Source organism: Cannabis sativa, chromosome 3 (genome assembly GCF_029168945.1).
Source record: "Cannabis sativa cultivar Pink pepper isolate KNU-18-1 chromosome 3, ASM2916894v1, whole genome shotgun sequence".
NCBI classification, from domain to species: Eukaryota; Viridiplantae; Streptophyta; class Magnoliopsida; order Rosales; family Cannabaceae; genus Cannabis; species Cannabis sativa.
Window position 1 is genome coordinate 13,946,467 of NC_083603.1, and position 11,602 is coordinate 13,958,068.

An 11,602-nucleotide genomic window follows, 5' to 3' on the forward strand; every position below is an offset into this window, starting at 1 on the left:
AAGTGTAGATCCCCTATCCACTGGGATGAGACAGGGGAGAGGAAATACCTAGGTCCAGAGTCAGTTCAGCGGACCAATGAGGCGATAGAGAAGATAAAAGCTAGAATGCTTGCCTCACAGAGCAGACAGAAGAGTTACGCAGATCCGAAACGCAGAGATGTTGAGTTCCAAGTAGGGGAACATGTGTTTTTACGGGTATCTCCGATGAAGGGGATTAAACGTCTAGGGAAAAGAGGCAAGTTATGCCCTAGATTTACAGGACCTTTCGAGATTCTCGAGAAGATAGGTCAAGTGGCATATCGGTTAGCATTGCCTCCAGCCTTATCAGCAGTTCACAACGTATTCCATGTCTCGATGTTGAGAAAATACGTTTCAGATCCCTCTCATATACTCAGTTATGAGAGTCTTGAACTACAGCCAGACATGACTTATGAGGAACAGCCAGTGCAGATCCTGGATAGAAGGGATAAAGTCCTTCGGAATAAGACCATAGCATTGGTCAAAGTTCTCTGGAGAAACAGCAAGGTGGAGGAAGCCACCTGGGAGCTAGAGTCAGATATAAGAGCTCAATATCCAGAGTTATTCATGTTAGATTTCGGGGACGAAATCCTTTTAAGGGGGGGATAGTTGTAAAGCCCGCTTAGTTAATTTGGAAATTAGCAGTTGTTTATGAGTAATTATGAAATTATTTATAGCTATTTAAATAATTTATTATACTGTTATTTATGGAATTCAGAAATGCATGGTTATGTTATTCAGTAGTTTTCATATTTTGCATTTCCGGTGCCCGGTATTTTGGAACTCGGCGTTTGGCTCAGTAGAAATCACAACTTAGTATGCTAGTAGTTTGGGGACGGGTTTTTAGACATTGGGAATGTCGAGAATGGCCGGGAAGTTAGAATTTCCCAAAATACCCCTTTAGTATGATTTATGTGATTTTATGGTGGAGGGGCAAAATGGTCTTTTGGCCCCATTAGTGTTTTGTCTTATGTGAATTTGTTAAATGAAAATTAAATATTTATTTAATGTTTACTTGGCTGAAATGAAATATGATAAGTGGATTTATGTTTATGTCTTTCTATTTTACAAAAAAAAAAACACTTAGAAAAGAAAATAGAATTTTCAAACACTCTCTCTCTTTTTCCTCTCTATTTCGGCTGGGTACTTGGGGTGCAAAGGCTGGGTTTTTCTTCAATTTTCAAGCTAGATTCAACCTATAATTGTGAACTCTTGTTTGTGGTATGTGATCTCTAACTTTCTCTCTTTAATTTGTTGGAAAAAAATGATGAAAATGGTGATGCATGCATGATAAATTGAGGTTGTTGCTGCTGTGTTTTGTTGTTGATTTCTGAGGTTTAAAGCATGATTTTTAGTTGGTAATTAAGCTACTTGTGAAGTATGATTCCTAGGTTGAGCATGCTAGAGTTTTATTATGCAAAAGTTTGATTTTCAACATGAAAATTGTGTAATCTGTTTTTGTGATGTTGCTGTTGTTTTTAATAGTTTTCAGAGATGATTTTATGCTAGTTTAAGTTGAATTAAGCTAGTGGAATGCATGATTAGGTGGTTTTGCTCAAGTTTGAGTTTAGAACTCAAAGCTTGAGCTCCAATGGCATTTTTCGTGTTTGAGGTTTCTAGGTTGTTTTGATGCCTTGGATATGTTCTAGGGAAGGTATAGAACAGGTCTGGAAAGTTTGAGGTGATTTGGGGTTGATTTGAGCAAGATATGAAAATTTGATGTTGCTGCCTGCGAGGAACCGGAATTCCGGTTGTGCATCCGGAATTCCGGATGAGGGTCCTGAATTTCCCAGAACCGGAATTCCGGTTGGGCAACAGTTCTACCGGTTGGGGAATTTTCAGAACCCGTGTTTTTCCTCGTTTTTATGTTTTAAGGGGTATTGCCATGCTTTTTATCGATAGGGAAACTTTTAGTTCCTAGTTTTAGTCCCCGGGAAGTGATTTAGCGTGTCACTTATAACGTTGTGATTTTTATGGTTTAGGAGCCAGTAATCCGCCGCTCAGCTTCAGTTCCAGTCAGGTTGGCCAAGACACCCGAATTCGGAATCCGGAGTAAGATTAGTATAACGGTATGCATAGGTAGATTACATGTTTAGCGAGCATGTAGGAAGCCTATTAGATTACATTAGTTGTATGTTGGCTTCTAAACATCCAACCCTGTCACGTCGGTACGAGCCGGAGTATGACCAACGGCGGAGTATGATCGGTTTGGACCGATCAGTGGCTCTTGGTTGGTGGTTCCGTGCTATTGACGTATCACGTCGGTACAGGCTGGAGTATGACCAGCGGCGGAGTATGACCGGTTCGACCGATCAGGAGGATATAGTAACACGTCGGTACAGGCTGGAGTATGACCAGCAGCCGGAGTATGACCGGTTCGACCGATCAGGTTGTTACGTGTCAATAGTACCGTCCCTATGAACGTTCAGAACTCAGTACCATGTTGGACATGGCGGTAGTGGCTCAGTACCATGTTGGACATGGCAGTAGCGGGACTCAGTATCGTGTTGGACACGGCAGTTAGAATTATGTATGAGTATTATTATGCTTTTCTTACTGAGTCTGACGACTCACAGATCTACGTTTATGTGTAGGTAAAGGCAAGGCTAAAGCTGATGGACCGTGAGCGAGCTTGTGAGGATTGTACATGTCGGGGCGGTTAGGCCTGGAGCGTACGATCATCGGGACAGCGAGGCTGATTTTTGTAACTGGTCGTTAGACGACATTTATTTTATGTATCAGTTAAACAGTTAAATCTTTTTGTAAATGATTTTATAATCGGGATCCCGAGTCTTTTGTAATATTGTTTTATAAGTTTAATTAAAAAGAAAAATTTTAATTAATCACGTTTTTTTTCCATAAACCTCGTTGATTAGCAACGAGCTGCACAGCATGTTTAAAAATCACGTAATACTCCTATGTTAGTTAGGGTGTTACATCATTACTCCCACTCAACAGCAGGTGTCTGGTCTAAGGCATACAAAAGTATATCAAAGACCTCTCACTGTTGATTTAAGAAATTCTTTCATGGTTTTATCTTTTCTAGAATAGTTGAAAACTTTTCCTTAGATAAATAAAATATATGTTTAAGAAGTTGTGAAGCTTCTATAGATTGCCATTAGAAAGAAAATGCTTCAGCATCTCACTAAAGTAAGTTGCTTGCATTAGAATAAGTAATTACCAGGTATACCACAAGCCATAGGTTTAGATAAACGCAAACCTATAATACTAGGAACAGGAAGTTTTGTTAAGTCCATTGAATGGACTTATAAACGAAAATATTCTTTTATGTCCTTGTAATAGAAAAACTTTAGGTTATTCCATGTGAATGGATTAAACCATAGTTCTTTTGCCTTTTCTTCTTAGTTTCTTATCTTGACAATCCATTACTTGTTTAAACTCACAATGGATTTTAATCATTAGTGTCTCCCAAGTCATAAGAAGGTGAGTTCCTAGAAACTCTCCCACTACGACAAGGTACCGTGAATTATGTCTAAGAAAACTAAATGGTATTAACCTCTTTGTGACAAGACAACAGAGACAGTGGGATCATCATATGTCAAATAAGACGATAGAACACTTTTGGAATCAAGAATTAAATATCTCCTTTATTTGCTACTTTATTTTCAGACTTAGTCATTATCTTAGAAAAGTAGTATTTATTTGAACAAACACTTTCTTATCTATTGACTATGGGATGGTCCACCCCTAATCACTTAGAATAGCTAACAAACCATGGTTAACAGTTCTAGCTTTTCTTAAGACTTTGATTAGGTCATCCATGAATCTAGTAATGATTTACATTAAGTATACAACCATTACATCATTCTGAAATTGTATTACCATAGAAGGAATTAGGCAACGACTAGTAACTAATCATCAACATGCAACTCGAAATTTCTGGGGAGGTAAGTTTGGATATAATTCAAAAATCAATTTAATGATCTTTGAACTGCATATCTACTAACTATTTCTCCACCCCTATCAGTTCGCAAGATCTTTAACCACTTACCTTAATGGTTTTAACCATTGCTAGAAATTAATGAAATTTTTCAAACATTTCAAATTTCTTGCTAAAAGGTATAATCTAGAGTTATCGTTTGAAGAATACAACGAAAAACTCATATCCACCCCTGAATGTACATTCATCTGCGAATGAGATGAACTACTTTCAGTGGATATAGGCATATTAGCTCTTTGCAGAGATTGATCTTGTCAAATCCACTATGAACAAGATACAAATGCCATAGATTAAAAAAAATGTGGTAGTATCTTTTGATGACATAGGTTTAGTTACATCAAAGAGTTCTTAGAATACTGCAAGTGGATCCTGGTCACAGAATACCTAACTCATATTCCATACAGTTTTAATCCATTAATAGAAGATGGATATTAAACACTTGAGAAAGTGTAACTGTATTGTATTATGGAATTAGAAATATAAGAAAATTTCTATTTGGAATCTAAAATTAAAGTCAAAGACTTAAATTTATACCAAATATAATGAGTAATTCTATCTTGGACCAGCACTACTAATACAAACTCTAAGTCAGATTTGCCCATACAAGTAGGAGATTTCTAAGATTGAGGATTTATATCAATTGGGAATAGAATTTCGGGATTATAATCATATGCGTCATTTAATTTCTTAAGAGAAAATATAGAATGACATGAAATGATTTATAGACCATTCATCCAACGATATGTTATTGAGCTAATTCGAAATGAATAAGCTAAGAGGAATTAGGATAATTTCGTTTAAAATAAGAATCCAACGATGCTTCGATTAGCGGAAGTCAAAGTAATCTTACTTATACAATCTTCTTGTTTCATATCGTAAAAATACTAGTCTAAGGTGTCATCAATTGATGAACAGCTAGATGTTGCATATACAATATTTATCTTTCGAGATCTAACACTATTATGTATGTCTAATGGTGAAAATCCACTAGGGATTTATCTCATTAGATAAACAAGCCAAGTTAGACCAACAATGAAGATTCGAAATTAAACTACAACTTAATAACAGAAAATAACATGGTTCAATATAAATTCATACACAATTCAAAAATTATAAACATATAGCAAGTAGGAATGACAAGTGAAAATACTAAAACATACAATCCTAAATAATTTCCAAGGTTTTCAACAAACTGATATCAATGTCCCGTTTAGGCGAGAGTGAAAGCTACCATCATTGTTTCAGAATTTGCAAGTGAAAATACTAAAACTTACAATCCACCATTGTTTCATAATTTGCAAGTCAAGTATGGTCGCCACCATTAGGGTGATCTATACCATACAAAACACTTACAAACTACTTATCATTCGAGATTAAACGGTGCGAAATTGCTAATGAACGTTCCTCCATTAGGGATGATTACTCACTTAAACAAACGCGGTGTAAAACCCACAATGGAGATCGAATGTCTTTTGATTAAAAGCTCATTATTTAAAAAGAGTTGTATTTTCTTTGATTCTCTTTATTTAATCTATTTATTTTAAATATATATTTATTTAATTAAAATTTCCAATTTAGAATGAAAAATTCTAAATATAAATTTTAATTTAATATTTATAAATTTTACTTAGATGGATATGAAAATAACATGAATCATTTCCATCTTAGTAATAATTTCCAATAAATATTTAGAAAAATATTCAATTTAAGTTGTCACAAAATTAATTTAAATTAATTTACAACTCCAATTCAATTTTCTATAAATATATATTGCATTTCGAAAAATTAAAGTATTCAAGGATACAATTTTCGAAAATGCATGTTAAAATAAAAAATTAATCCTGGAAAAATTATTCTAATTTAATGTTGGCCCAAAATTAATTAATAAAATTAATTTACAACAAAAAAATATAATTTTTCTATTTAATTAAATATATATAAGAAAAATTTCAAATATTTAAGTATGAACTTAAATATTAATTTTCTATTTAATTAAATACACTAAAAAAATACTTCAAGCAAAAATATCACCTATCTAGATTTTCCTTTGACTAATTAGTTCAATTTCTAATAATATATTTTAATTCATTTATTTTAAATTAATCAATTAATGAAAAAATCATTGATTTAAGTTGGTCCAAAATTAAAATACATAATTTACAACTTTAATCTATTTTTCAAATAAAATTCGAAATTCCAACATTTAAGAAATGAAATTTCGAAATTTGATTAATAAAATAAAGAAAAAATATATTTTGAAAATTATTTAAATTTAGTTGAAAAATTAAATTTCAACTAAAAATAATTTTCTATTTAATTAAGTGTCATGAAAAAGAAATATTTAAGTATCATGATGAAAATCAACTTAGATATTTAATTTTCAAATTAATTAAATGTGTTAAATTCAAGAAATAAATAATTAAGTGTAGAGAAGGCTTAATTATTAATCTCTAGTTTAATACTAAAAAAAATATACTTAAAATAAATTGTACCAAAATTAATTATATAAATAATTAATTTCACAATGTATAATATTTTCCTTTTTTTTAATATTAGAAATAATAAGTAGTCTAGAAATAACTATCTAGAAAATATCTTATTTGACTAAGTATGTAAAGACCGCTTAGTTTAATTTGGAAATTAGCAGTTAATCACGTTTAATTATGAAAATTATTTATAGCTATTTAAATAATTATTATACTATTATTATTGAATTCAGAGATGCATTTTTATGTCATTTAGTAGTTTTCATAATTTTGCATTTCCGGTGCCCGGTATTTTGGAACTCGGTGTTTGGCTCAGTAAAATCACAACTTAGTATGTTAGTAGTTTGGGACGGTTTATTAGACATTGGGAATGTCGGGAATGGCCGAGAATTTAGAATTTCCCAAAAATACCCCTTTAGTGTTATTTATGTGATTTCAGTGTGAAGCATTTTGCCCCATTGTTAGTTTGTCTTTTTGTGGCTTAATATTTGGAAATTATATGTTTATTTATGCTTTATTTGGGCTGAATTAATAAAAGGGATTATGTGGTTTATTAATTTCTTTTTTTTCATTTCAAAAATCAAACTTAGAAAAATATGACAAAATTCTCAAAAAAGGCTCTCTCTTTTCCTCTCTCTCTCTCTCTCGGCTGCATGGTGCTCTAAGGCTGGGTTTTCTTTGATTTGCAAGCTATTTTTCCTTCAATCTAGGTGTTCTTCAAGCTTTGGTAAAGTTTCTAAACTTTCCCCTTTTGTAATTTTTACAAAATGTTTAAAAAGATGATGATGCATGCTTGATTTTGTTGTGATGCTTGCTGCTGTAATTTGTTGATTTCAGAGGATTAGTTTTGTTATTTTAAGTAGGTTAGAGCTAGTTAATGCATGGTATTTTTCTTTGATTCAAGAATTGAAGTTTTTAGCTCAAAAATATGATTTTTCAAAGAAATGTTTTGAATCTGTGGTGTACTTGCTGTTGATGTTTGCTGTTATTTTCATAAGTTAATTTATGCATGATTAAGTTGATTTGGGCTGAATTGAATGCATGTTAGTGGGGTTTGACCAAGTTTGAGTTTTGGAACTCAAAGCTTGGGCTTTAATGGCACTTTTTGTTTATGTGCATTCTGGGTGACTTTGATGCTTTAGAAATGTTTTGGAACTCAAGAATTGAATGCACTTTATGAAATTTTGAATTTCTGCCTGCGAGGAACCGGAATTCCGGTTGTGCATCCGAAATTCCGGATGGGTTTCGAAAATTCCCAGAACCAGAATTCCGGTTGGGCAACCGGTCTACCGGTTGGGGAAATTTCAGAAACCCTAGTTTTCCTCAATTTTATGTTATTCGGGGTATTGCCATGCTTTTAATCGGTAGGGTAACTTTTAGTTCCTAGTTTAAGTCCCCAGGAAGTGATTTAGCGTATCACTTATAGTGTTGTGATTTTTATGGTTTAGGAGCACATGTCCGCCGCGAGATAGTTCCAGTCAGGTTGACCGGCACAACTGAATTCGGAATCCAGGTAAGATCAGTATAACAGTATGCATATGTAGATTACATGTTTAGCGTGCATGTAGGAAGCCTGTTAGATTACATTAGATATGTATGTTGGCTTCGAACCATCCAACTGTGTCACGTCGGTACAGGCTGGAGTATGACCAGCAGCCAGAGTATGAACGGTTCGACCGATTAGGCTGACACTGTATCACGTCGGTACAGGCTGGAGTATGACCAGCAGCCGGAGTATGACCGGTTTGACCGATTAGGCTGATACTTATGTTGGTGGTCCCGTACTATTTGACGTATCACGTCGGTACAGGCTGGAGTATGACCAGCAGCCGGAGTATGACCGGTTCGACCGATCAGGCTGATACTGTAACACGTCGGTACAGGCTGGAGTATGACCAGCAGCCGGAGTATGATCGGTTCGACCAATCAGGCTGTTACTTCTCAATAGTACCGTCCCTATGAACGTTCAGAACTCAGTACCGTGTTGGACACGGCAGTTAGGGGGACTCAGTATCGTGTTGGACACGGCAGTTAGGGTTATGATCAGGGGTATGGGCGTCTGATCATGACTGGGATTTATGTATGAATATTATTATGCTTTTCTTACTGAGTCTGTCGACTCACAGTGCTATGTTTATGTGTAGGTAAGGGCAAGGCTATAGCTGATGGACCGTGAACGAGCCTATGAAGATTGTACATGTCGGGGCGGTTAGGCCTGGAGCGTACGATCATCAGGACAGCGGGGCTATTTTTGTAATTAGTCGCTAGGCGACAAGTATTTTGTATAATCAGTAAACTTTTGTAAATGGTTTTGTAATCGGGATCCCGAGTCTTTTGTATAAATATTTTACAAGTTTAATTAAAAAGCTAAAATTTTAATTAATCACGTTTTCCATAAACCTCGTTGATTAGCAACGAGCTGCACAGTATGTTTAAAAATCACGTAATAGGCCTATGCTAGTTAGGGTGTTGCAAAGTATCTTTTCCACAAAATTTGAAAAAATATCTAATTTAAGTTGTATTAGAAAAAATCTAGAACCTAAATATTTTTCAAATTTAAATTTAATTAAATATCAAAAATTAAGTTATAACCACTTAATTTGAAAATATTCCATTTTAAGTTAATATTCGAAAAGATATCAACTTAAAAAATATCTAAAGAATCTTAATAACCAATGCCTAAAATTCTTCAACTTAATTTTGAAATTTTAAATCCAAAAGATATTCAGATTTAAGTTGGTTAGTTGTAGATAACTAAATATCAACTTAAATAGGAATATTTAATGAAAAATTTAAATTAAGCTGCAGAAAGAATCTAGATGGTTATAATTCCATATTTAATTAAATACAAGAAAATATATATAGTTTAGCTTAGAATAAAAATTCTTTAAACTATATTTTTCTTAAATTAATTTCAAAATAAATGAAATTAATTATGTTGCTAATCAATTTTATTAGGTTAAACTAGTTTAATTAACCTAGTACAGTTATTCAAATCAGGCAAATGGGCCTTCACAATTGGGGTGGTTCATGTGAGGGGGTGCTGGGTTCAGTATGTCGTACCCACTTCTATGGCTCCCAACTCTCACACAAGGCCCAAAAGAGAGGAATTTAACCTTAAAATGAACAACTATTATTAATTGAATAGGCCCAAAAACTAAATGGGCCTAAATAAAATCTATCAAGAACTATGATAATTTATTTAGCAACAACAACCTATATGCATCTATAATGAAATTAAACACATAGGCTCAAACAGGCACACTTTGGATGGGTCCTATCATGTTGCTAGGTCATACACAGATGAAAGAAGATTGTAAATATACCGGTTACAAATTATTAACTTGATCAAGTGAGCCATCAGATCATTAGATCTGGCAAAAAGTAACCATGGCTATTTGCAATCAAGTAATAATAGGTTTTGAAAACTTACACACAAGCTAAAACACATACTCCTGCAACAAGGCTAGTTGGATAGTTGGATGTAGGATTTATTTAATTTTAAATTAAATAATTAATTTCACAAATAATTAATTAAATAAAAAAAAATAATTTTCGAAAATTTAAAAAAAATTTGAAAATTCGAAATTTTTTTAAAATTTTTTTAAATTAAACCTACAATTTTGAAAAATTAGGTTTCAACCAACCTATATATCATTTCAAAATTTGCTAACTACTTTTAAAAATTAAATGTTATTTTATAAATAAAAATTAAATAAAAAATTAAAAAAAAGATAAATGAATATCTTTTTTCAGATTTTAAATGTAATTTAAATAAATAAAATAACAAAATTTAAAAGTTAGCAAAATATCTTACACCTTTTTTAAAATTACATGATTATAGTTATCTTATTTTAAATTTAAATAAGGTCAAATTATTTAAAAAAAAATTAATTTAAAATATTTTAAATCTGACCTTAAATTTAAAAATAAGATAAGATATAATCAAATTTAAAAAATAAGATAAATTATTAAGCAAAAAAAAAAATAGATACTAACTATTTTCAAATTCAAATTACACTAATATCTTGAATTAAATTTAAAAAATATTAAATTAATTCAAAATGATAATTAGAATTGAATTAGGAATAGTAATAGTATACATACAGAACTAGACAAAAAATCGGAAGTTAATTCCATGAAAAAGCATGAAAAAATGAAGAAAAACGAAAAAAATTGTGAGTTGTACAGACAGTTTTCGCGATCGCAGGAAAATTTCAGCGCAACTCCGATTTTTTCGAATCTTCAAAAAATCATAACTAATTCAAATTAAATCAAAATTGAGTTCTGTAAAAAAGTAACTTGCTTAATTTTTTCCATACTATCCAATAAAAATAATTTCAGAAACAGATATTCAATTATTTTTAACGATAATTCACAAACACCAATCAATCATCAAATAACACTCAATACAACATGATACCATCCAAAAAACAAACAAACAATCGTTTTAAAGTCCAAATTTCTTGCAAGTAAATCAATTACCATGGCTCTGAGGCCAGTTGTTGGATATTATTTTACCAGGATCTTAGATCTACTCACAAGTATGTTGATTAACACCCTAAATATGAACTTTCTAAAACGATGAAATAAACACGTATAAAGTTTAAGAAACCTTACATTGGGTGCAGCGGAATAATATGACTCCTTCCGTTCAGATATCTAGCCCTTGATTCCTTTCTGTAGCAGAGCATTATCAACATCTGAACCTGGATCTCTTTCTCTGAATCTTTGATGCTGAAAACTCCTTCTTGCTGAACGTCTTTCTTCACGATCTTCCTCACTATGGTTGAGGTATCACTTGCTGTGTGTGGGCACTACTCTCACACTAAGATTTTCGAAATTGAACAGGGAAGGAGAAAGAGAAGGGTCGGCCAAAGATAGGGAGAGAGAAGCCTCAGTTTTTTTCTGAATCAGAAGTGTAATTTTTCTGAAGCCTTCACTATCTATTTATAGCATTCCACTAGGGTTAGATTTGAATTATTTGGCATCAAAATAATGAAAATATCAGTTTAAATTTCCTACAAAAGTGGCCGGCCCTATACAAGTGGATTTAGGCCTCACTTTTTGCAATTTTGCAGTTTTATCTTTTCTGCATCTGATTTTCTCAAAAACGCCAATTTTCAAATTCAACCAT